This window comes from Necator americanus, chromosome IV (genome assembly GCF_031761385.1).
Source record: "Necator americanus strain Aroian chromosome IV, whole genome shotgun sequence".
Classification (NCBI taxonomy): Eukaryota; Metazoa; Nematoda; class Chromadorea; order Rhabditida; family Ancylostomatidae; genus Necator; species Necator americanus.
This window is the reverse complement of record NC_087374.1, coordinates 10,438,227-10,449,168: the sequence shown is the minus strand read 5'-3', so window position 1 is coordinate 10,449,168 and position 10,942 is coordinate 10,438,227.

The following is a 10,942-nucleotide window of genomic DNA, read 5'->3' as shown; positions in this document are numbered from 1 at the left end:
TTCTTCACATTACACATATACACATACACGCTGTATTTTCGAATGCCGCAATTTCGTGTAATTACACTTAAAAGATGAGCTCCAATACGAATCTGGATGTGTTCTCGAGCATGAAGTCTGCTTTACGAACCACTCGAATTGATATCGTTCGTGCCGCAACTGATTTCTCACTGGATAAAATATGCCGCGGAGTTATCATTTGACGACTGAGTTGCTTCCATTGCATAGCAACGTTTTTACTTTGTTTACAATCAGTAGGTGGTGCGTGTGTTAGGAAGCACTGATAAAATCCGCCAAAGCTGTAACGTCGCCTGTGCAGGTTTTAGATCCAGAACTTGGCTAGGATCTGTCGGATAAGTTAAAAAAACTACAAGAAGCAATAAGCTGAAATGGACCACTACATGCTAACGTAGCACTATGAAATCTTTCGTTCTCTAAGTGAAGCGTTTCACTTAAAAGGTGTCCTGACATTTCTTTATAGTCGACATCGAATGTGTTCTTTCGGAATGAACGGGGCACGTCTGCCTCAGTGGACCCTTCTCTGCTTGATACGGACTCTCTCTTCTCTCTGCTCTGCCCCGATCGATGGTATAGCGCGATTACTCGGTTGAACATGCTCGACGCCGACTATATCACGCGGAAAATGTGGGCGTGAGATTTTTGAGACGTGAATTGTGTGAGATGAGATTAATACCAAACTAAGCTGCAGATTTTCTAATTAAAGAACTATCTTACAGTAAGTAACTTTAGAAGGACGCTTCTAATCTGAAATCGATGGAATAATCTGAATCCTGTTGAGGTTCCTGAATATTTCTGAAAGTATTTTTTAACACCAATTACTTTGCGTTTTAGTTTTTGTGGCGCTTGAGCAACAGTTGATTTGCGAGGGAAAATTGAGAAGCGACTCTTGTTGCTTTAAATAGAATATTGATAGTAGTTGGTAAACATCATTGATACATGACCCTCTGGCTAATCTCATAGCTGATTGACCGGATTTCCGGAAGCCCTTAACATGGTAATAGCATGATCTATGTAATGTCGACTGAGAATACATACAGTCGGCGGCGAACGTATTCAACGGGTGTTCGCATTACATCTTCATTCGGAACTGTGCAGAGAGATGAGGAGGTGTGCGTGGAGCAGAGCAGGTGTACGCTGTTGCAGGCGCGTCGCGATCAAGCTGCTGAACACGCTTGATGCCTACATGACGTAGCAAACCCGTTAACTTACCATATCTGTGCGCAAATTCAGTCTGTAGTGCTAAATTACCTATATCAGAATAGTAGACGGAAGCACACCCCACAAATCCAACTGTAATCCTGGTCGCTGTATCCTTTTTATATGTCTATTTCTGTCTTTTCACTTTCGTTGTCGTTGTTTTTGTTTATGTCTGCCCTTGAAACGTTCTTTTGGCACGTCATGGACCATGATAAATAAATAAATGAATAGATAAATAAACAGATATCTTTATCCGATTTATCATAGGAACTTTCTAATCGACTGATATCTTTTCTAATGAAGAAGGTATGGAAGTCTTTTGCAAGAAGAAAGAAGGAAAGACCCCTTGGATATGAATATGTGTTAGCAGAACGGGTAAAGTTTATTTCTGAGTTGTTCTCCAAAACTAATTTCGAAAAAAATGAGGCTCGATGAATTTTATTGGCGTAAATTTGCAAGAACGACATCAATACTCCTCTTTATTTCCGTCAAGGATAGAATTACTTTTTTTCAATCACATCTGTTACGTTATCGTCAATTACTGTTAGAGAGAGAGAGAGAGAGAGAGAGAGAGAGAGAGAGAGAGAGAGAGAGAGAGAGAGAGAGAGAGAGAGAGAGAGAGAGAGAGAGAGAGAGAGAGAGAGAGAGAGAGAGAGAAAACACTGCCTTTTCGGCGATGTTCATACACAGTGCTTTCTCAAATAGAATTTTTTTTTAGAATTTTAAATGTGTTTTTTCTTTGGCACTAGATGTGTGTTATTTTCGAACCTCTGACATTCACAACTGAGAATTGTACATATATTTGCAGCTGCCTCTGCAAGTTGCGAGTCACGCAGTCATACGGCTGAATCATCAAATAAACTAGTAATTAAACTCTGACCTTAGCTAAACGGTTCTCAAACAAACAAAGTACGAAAGAATTTTGCCCTTTACTATTTCCACTATTCTCTATTATTGTGATCGATTGCTTGACTTTTCTAGAAATATTTACATATTGTAGGCGTTTAGTTAGCTTCGTCTTCTTGAAAATTCTTTTCCACGATGAATGAAATAGGAACAACATCAGTTTGAGTCATACAGTCATGTAGATCATTGAAAAGCGAAATGACGACATTCTTTTGTCACTCCTCATGACTCTTCATTGTTCTCGAATTTGTATTGCATTTGGTCGGTGCATAATTATAGTGGCTTTTTTCGCGACTTTTTTTTTTTTAAAAATTGGCATTTTGTTTAATTCTTTTTATGTAAGAATAATTTTCTAATTTCAATTAGTGAAAATACATATTGAAAATCATGTCCACATTCCCCATACTGCGCTCCACTACTTTGAAAAACCCTGGATTACAGCATAGTTATTTTGTGATCTCAAAGAGATCTCACTTCTGTCTCACCACACACGAACGTCGTTCAGTGTTCCTTTGGGTGAAACACCTGGCGACACGCAAATCTTGTTTGTGTTGACGTTTTTGAAGAGAAGCCACAATTCATGCAGTGAGGAAATTCTTCAGGAACGGAGTTTGTTCGTTTCGTTGGCGGCAGATCCGTAAAAATTTGGAGACATTAGGCTTTGTTTTTGTCGGAGAGTTCATTGGGAACCAATCCGGCCAATTTCCATGCTTCTCTGAGCCTTTTTAGACGACGAACCATGACTGAATGGCCCACATTGAAGTCTTCTGCACCCTAACCTTTCTCGAAGTGGAAGAGCAAACGATATTATTTTTGATATGTACCATCACTGACTTAAAAGAGCGGGTTATTTTTACATTAAAAATTAACAAAACTCTTAGAACAAACAAATAATTCACAAAAAAAAACAGCAGTACTTATGCACCAATAATATGATGTCAGAGAATTAATAATAATAATAGTTTTGATCAGTATAGAAATGTAGAACTTTCAACAAATCCACTTTAAAGGCATCACCGCACGAATCTGAGGTGGTGCAGATTTCAGGTGGAGTATTCGTATACAGGATGGGAGACTACGGAGGGAGGGGTGATTCCGTCCATTTCTTCCTAATTGCCGTAAAAAAACGGCCCGGAAGATACGGCTTCATTCGTTTTGGCGCACCATTTTGTACATGAGGTTCGATTGTAGCGCGCCAGTCTTCTGCGGCGCCGCATCTTCCGGGCCGTTTTTTACGGCAATTAGGAAGAAATGGACGGAATCACCTCCCTCTCCGTAGTCTCCCATCCCGTATACGAATACTCCACCTGAAATATGCACTACCTCAGATTCGTGGGGTGATGCCTTTAACGTACTCAGGCACCCTTGGGGAACCTGCGTTAGGTGAATGGCTGGCAATAATTCGTGAGACACTAAAAATTTATGACGAAAACGTGATTATCAACAAAGAAAACAATTTTTTTTGAAAAAAAATCGAAGTAAAAGCTAAACTTGATGTTAACTATGCTTGATAAGAGCTGAGTAGGTTTCCAGTAAGACTGTCCTGACTCTTCACGTTCTTATGCTCGGGAATATCTAGAATGTAGAAGAAAAGATCAGAAAACTATTAGCAGAAATATTCGGTAAGTTGGTATTGGGACGGGGGGAACTCGTGCTCAACTCATTGTCCTAGATCCTACATGCACAAAACTGAAAGCTTAAGTTAACAGCAGTTGATGCAGCTTATCATCAAGTTTGTCCGGTTTTCCGCGAGCGAGGCGCTTAACTGTTTGAAGGACACAAGCAGTTACGTAAACAGAATAAACTACTGGATTTAGAGAGCAGTTACAGGTTTTCCCGTGGCTTCACTTTCTTTTCCAAAATAGATTCAACTTTAAAAATAGTTTTGCCTTCAAGGTTATGTGCTTACTTTATGTATTTGTAATTATTGTGCTCAATTTCCATATATCGTAACCCTTTCTCTCCTACGAATGGTTTTGTTGTAATAAATGGAGTACTTTCCAAGAGAAAACACAAAAAAATATTTGAAAATGACATTTAATGGTTGCAAACCACCGTTGCGATCAACCTCCGTTCCCTTTTAACTAGATCTTCTGAGTTCTTTACATTTGTATTTTTTTAATTATATTTTTCTCAGAATCTTTTATATTCTTCGAAATTTGTCTGCCTGTAGAGCCTTTTAAGCCTATAGTCTACTTGTTTTGTCTCCTACGTATCTAGTAGTTGGATTTACTTTCTCTCATTTTGCCACAACGTTTGAATCCAACAATTTATTTTCTACCTCTGTTGACGGGGATTGGACAGCTACGTTATTATTCTAACGTTTTTTGCTTGAAAACTTCACTTTAGGAAGAGTGGCACTTTCTTACTATTTCTTTTCTGCAAGCCTAAAATATTAGTGCTTCCAACTCCGAACATCGGCTGAGCGGCTTTGCCAGCACCCACGCTTGCCGAACTGCTGATGTTGCACCGTTGACTCCTAGAGGGCAAAGAGGGAAATTTGTGCTTGCTGATGTCATTGGACACCATTACTATCAACAATTTGCACAGCGCTTAGATGTCAAGTTTTCTTTCCTAAATCTGGCTAACTCGTAAGTGACGAGTTACTTAAAAGGCATCACCCTACGAATCTGAGGTGGAGCTGATTTCAGGTGGAGTATACGGGATCGTAGATTATGGAGACAAGGCTGATCCCGTCCATTTCTTCCTAATTGCCATAAAAAATGGCCCGGAAGACACGGCTTCGGGGGTTCCGGCGCGCTATTTTCTACAAGGAGTTCGATTGGAGCGCGCCAGCCTTGTGCACGAGTCGCATCTTCCGGGCCGTTCTTTACGGCATTAGGAAGAAATGGACGGAATCACCCGCCTCTCCATAATCTACTATCCTGTATATGAATACTCCACCTGAAATCCGTACCACCTCAGATTCGTGGGGTGATGCCTTTAAGCCGAAGTCTTACACACAACTTAATTAATCCCTGCTTGCTCTATTCTTTTTTATCTCTCTCGTTCTGTCTTTTCACCATTTACTGTCTTTGTGCATGTCGGCCCATGCTATATTTTCTCCAAGTTTTTAACAGCTAGTGTTCTTTTAGCACATCATTGAACGCGGTAAATAAACGAGTAAATAAATAAATATTTTCGAATGATTACCTTCTCAACTTCTCAGCATACGTTCTATAGCCTAATATTTGGATTTCAGCAACGCCATGACTCAAACGACTGAACGTACTAATTTCACTCATCCACTCCAACTATTCTTTATTCTCTGCGCTGATGAATCTGAAAACATCGCTGAGCTGTGACTAGTTCACATTCCTGACGCATTTCTTCACCAAGTGGCGAACGTTGTTAATGTAGACACAACATTACAAAAAAAAAGTATGTTGGTTGGTTGGAATAGATATATTGCTGATTCTCTTACTCTCCAATACACAGATTATGTTGTAAAATAATTTTTGAAAGTTTTTGAAAGTCTATTTTTTCAATGGTAATTAAGAGGCGCTTACACTCAATTAAAAAAGCAGAAATGAAACACAATATCGAAGAATTAGCTTTCTTTCCTACGGATCCCCTCCATAAATGTCGTATGCTCTCTAATGGAAATCATTATAAAATCGCTCAATATAGCTTTTACAATTATTTTACTAGTTTCCAGATTACTCTGAAAACTTATTGTTGACGTAATTTGTATTCTACTGGTACTTGCAACCACTGCCGTCATAAGTACATAATGACGTGGGACATGTCACTATGTAATTGTGCCTAAATAACAGGAAAGGCGGGCAGACCACTTATTTTTGACCATTGTTGTCTTAAAAAAAAGTAAATTGCATAAATCCAAATCCCAAAACTCTTTCTTAAATGAAAGATAAGTTTGAATCAAGTGAGGCGTAGATTTAGCAAGAAGAATCAGGGAATAAAAAGAATGCTATTCATGCGAGTACAGAAGGAATGAGGGTGGAGGAAAAAGCCGAGCTTCAAATTCATTCAGTTTTCACTTTCTCATTCATGTACTTTTTTGATATGACTTTTACGGAGCAGTTTAAGGGTTTACTCGGCTCAAAAATAAATTAACAATACCAATAAATACTAAAAAGTACATGTAGAGTAAGTATATGAAGAAACCTTACGAGAAGTGTTTAATTCAAGCCAATAGAAATTTAGAAAATTAAAATGAGTCACTCGAATCCATTTATTCGCAGGTGCTCCGAATGTGTTTATTCCGAGAGAAATTTTGAAGGAAAAATGGCAAAAGGTCAGCTACAGCTTAGCTTCTCTGAAATTATCTCCAACAAGAACTTCAAGGATTTACAAGAAAGCATTTTCCTTCACATCATCCAAACTTTCAAAAAAAGAACGATTTTTGCACTATCACTGTCATGTTTTTTGCGAAATTCCAAAAAAATTGATAAAAAATTAAAAACCAAGTTAAAAGAAACTATGCTAAAGAAAGGTAGACAAGGTGTTATAGAAAAAGTGTAGACAGTTGCTCTTCTCTATTCAAGAAAAAAGAATTATTTATTCATACTACAGTACTCAGAACCTCTCATGGGAAGTTCACTCATTTATTCTGGGGACTCTTGGAAAGAGAAACTTTTCATTCATTGAAATAGAGTTGAGTGGGAAGGTCGTTCATCGGGCAATTGCAGTGGTTCTGCATAGCATTTTATACCCAATAAAAATTAGCTCATTAACTGCGAACCCATTAATCGAAACCTAGCATGGCTTGAATTGTACTGTGCGTTGCGGATTAATCCTGTTTCAGAGCACTTTATTACTGTAACTTATACATGTATAATGATGCACGGACATGCAGTGAATGACAATGAACTTTGTTATCTTGAATGAAACTGTGTGCTTGTCCGGAAGTGTGCCTTCGCGCCCCTATTTTTAGACACTCAACCTTTTTCTTTTTCTTAAAACTAAGACTTTCTTGTTACACTTCTACGCCCTTCTTCAAGCACGTGATGGTAATGACAAATTAAGCAACTACATTTCATCGTAATATAAAGATGTAATCAAAAGATTGTTCGAAGTAATATTCCACTTATGACATTTACTATTGATGTTGTTTACATTACAGATACAAATCACGTGAGCTTCAAGGCGTTTCCATAGTTACGGTGCCGGATTTTTCTCCGTAAAAGTTTCCGATTGTTCTTCGCACTAAAGAACTCCGAGGGATCTGATGCGAATAGTCCTTGCTAAGTAATATTTAAAAGCACGAATGTCCTGACCTTTTCAGATACCATTTTATTTATGAAGAAACCTATCCGTAATTGCAGTATCACTCAGGAGATTTGAAGTGACTTGTTGTCTTCTAAGTTAATAATTTGCCGTCTTTCGTGCCCGTTTTCGTGAAACATAAAAGCCACACTTTTTTCGCTCAACATACATATACCCTCATCCATCTGCTCCACCTAACCTACTTCGGACTGTACTCGCCCGCTGTAAACACGAGTATAGTACTGCCCAAACTACCCAAACAATCACCTCACCTGAATAGGATAAGTGGGATGGTGATGAGAATGAGATGGGATCCTAAATGTTGCAGTTCGGTCCTCTTGGGACCCTTACGCTCAGAGCGACATGGTGGTAATCGTTGGTTGCAACTCGGACCGCAGAACTAAAGGTTTCCTCTCACTTGATCCACCATGTCAGTCCTAGCGCAGTCGCATACGTTACTGCATTAGGGTTCAGGCTGTTTCGACCTGAAAGAGAGCGATTCGCTGAATTACAGTAACTGAACTGACAACGACAGATCTACGCATACAGTGCAGAATTGCGATTTTTTCCTCAACGATCGCGTCCGAACATATGATGAGTTTTTTTTTTGTGAAGTGACGAATTATATACATGCGCAGTGATGCGTGTGTGGAACAACAGACATACATTGTCATCATGTACGAGCTTTCTTTATAACCACTAGTTTTCGTTCACGAAAGCGAAAAGCGACCAAATGATGACAATTCGAAACGAATCATATGATTTGTGATGCGTTATCACCTGTTATGAATAATAAAAACGCGCACATTGCATCTCATAAATCATGCACTAGATTTAGGAACGGAAACACCAAACCTGATCAAATCTTGCGGAATTTGTAAGTAATTAAGGAGAGATATGTTGGTGTCCTAGTGAAAAAAGAGTTCCAAGTGAAATGGAATCCATGACGATCTAAAAAGTATAAGTTTCGAAGTATGGTTCCTCCCATCGAACTTCGAATCAACTCGTTAACTTGAGTGGTATTTAAAATAAAAAGAGTAACTTTAATTAGTCCCAATATCGTCTTCAGTTAAAAATAACCATTCTGGAGAAGCCACCCATTATCATTAGTGCGCTCCAAAAAAAGGGTAACAGCGAGACAGGAAACAATCATTTCGCGGCGACTAAGAATCACTATCAGATCAACCTCATTGTGATCGTTTTTTGTTTGGAATTGAACTGATGAATTTACGTCAGCGTAAATCCGAAGGTAATGGAACTTTTGCAAATGTACCTGATAGTTTTCAAAGCAGACTTCTTGAGCATCGATGCACCGTTCCCAGCGGTTCTGGCACTATTTGAAGCAGCTTTTAAAGTCACACTCTGGAATAACCTCGTGTCACAGTCGCTTGGATCTTAGAAACGGACTCAAAGCTGACCTCTGTTGCAGTTCAGAACCCTGTTTATCTTTGGAATCAAGAAGATTTCTGGAGGTGACAGATCAGGGTCGTAAGATGGTCGCAAGCGCCACCACATTATTCTCTCATCTGCTGTGCCGTGTGAGCACGAGCATTGTCGGGGTAAAGTAGACAGCGACGAACAATGTTCGGACGGACTCGGGAGACTCTCTTCGCCAACCGTGCTACTTTGTAGAAAATAATGTTGATGGTAGCTCCAGCTGCTACAAACCCTTTGTGAACAATCCTCTTCAAGCAAAAAAAGAGATTGGGATTTCCGCAGATTCAGGCAACTGTGGTACGAGTTTTGAAGGGCACTCCGAAGGAACAAACAGTGTTTCGAACAGTGGGTGAACCACTGGAAGGGGTTGAGTTGCTGAGGGGACCTGCATAATTCAAAGACTATCAAATGTATTCGCACAAATGTTCAATGGATCGATTTTTATCATACCACTCACATTATTTTTGCCACATACCTTGTATGTATGAAACGATATAAAGGAAATTTCTGAAATCTTCAAAAAAGTTAGCATATTTCGAACTGAAGTAATCAATTTCGCCCTAAGTGATGAGTACGCGATCTTGAAAAGAATATTGCAGAAAAATTCCGAAATTGCTACTTCAGACACTATCGCTATCTATTCGTTGTCACATTTGACGTTTGCGATGCCGTGTTCTCTCAACCCTTTGCACTCCATTCTAGTCAGACACGTGAAACACCAACAACTCTAGCACTTTTTCGTTGCATATACTATCCTAATCACATATTTCATAAAGCAGGAAATATTGGGGGTACAAATTTTAAGGGTTTTTTTTACTATAACTTTGAAGCTTTATTCAGAGAAATTGATACCATATATTTTATTCAAACGATGGTCTATGGTTGGCTACGGCTTTTCTCCGTCTTTCAGCAGCATACAGACTCTGCGCTGAAGAATCCTCCGTCCTTCGAAACGATCCAATAATCAACCAAAATTTTGACTTCTTCTTTTGAAAAGTGCAGTGCTGCTCGGCAAGGCCATGGTTAGCCGACCGAAATAAGCGGTAGTCAGAAGGAGCAATGTCTGGTGAATACGAAGGGTGTGGTGAGATATTGAAGTGGAACGCTTCTAAAGTTTCCTTGACGATTTTTTTGCAACATGTGGTAGGGCGTTGTCGTGCTGAAAGATCACCTTGTTACGTATTTTGACCTATTGGAGGCGTTTGAGCGTTTAATGATGAGATCAGTTGCATCAGTTGTTGTTGCTGACCACAGTACAGGTTCCGTCAAGTTAGAGTAGCTCATAGTAGATTAGGTCCAAGCTGATCCGACCTCTCCGTTGGCGTTCTTTGTTGCTGGTGTCACTGTCACTTTTGAAGGCAACATCCCCGAATCTGAGGTGGTGCATATTTCAGGTGGAGTATTCTTATAAGGGATAGTAGATTATGGGGAGGAGGGTGATTCCGTCCATTTCTTCCTAATTGCCGTAAAAAAGGGCCCGGAAGATGCGGCGCCGCTCAAAGCTAGCGCGCTCCAGTCGAACTCCCTCGGAACGCCTGAAGCCCCTTTTTTACGGCAATTAGGAAGAAATGGACGGAATCACCCCCCTCTCCATAATCTACTATCCCGTATACGAATACTCCATCTGAAATCCGTACCACCTCAGACTCGTGGAGTGATGCTTTTAAGACGACAGAACCAATACTCACGTGCTTTCAGTGATGGAGCACGTTCCCATATACAAGGAAAGTTTGTTGTTTACACTTCAGCGAAATGACATATGGTGATTTTTAGAGGAAACGACGATGTTTTAGCACAGATATAGTTATGTTGGTTAATTGCTAGTTATGCCATTTTTTGTAGATATCTAAAAACTTATTTGTGCCCCCCCTCCCCCTCCCCTTCCCCCCCAAACAGTTATAGCAATACTATCTATTTGTTGTAGACACTATTACTGGCTACATTTAGTTAATAAAATATTAACAAAATAAATTGTTTATACCTTGAAATTTCTCAAAGTGTGATATTTTTGGAAGCAGTCACCAATATGCATTGGATGCTTCCAAAGACAAGTATCAGAAAGCTTGTTGGTCTCGCGTCGTTTTCCCTTTTCTTGTCTGTTTGAACATACTACACAGTCTCTTTTCTATCCTTTCCATGTGTGTGTGAGTAT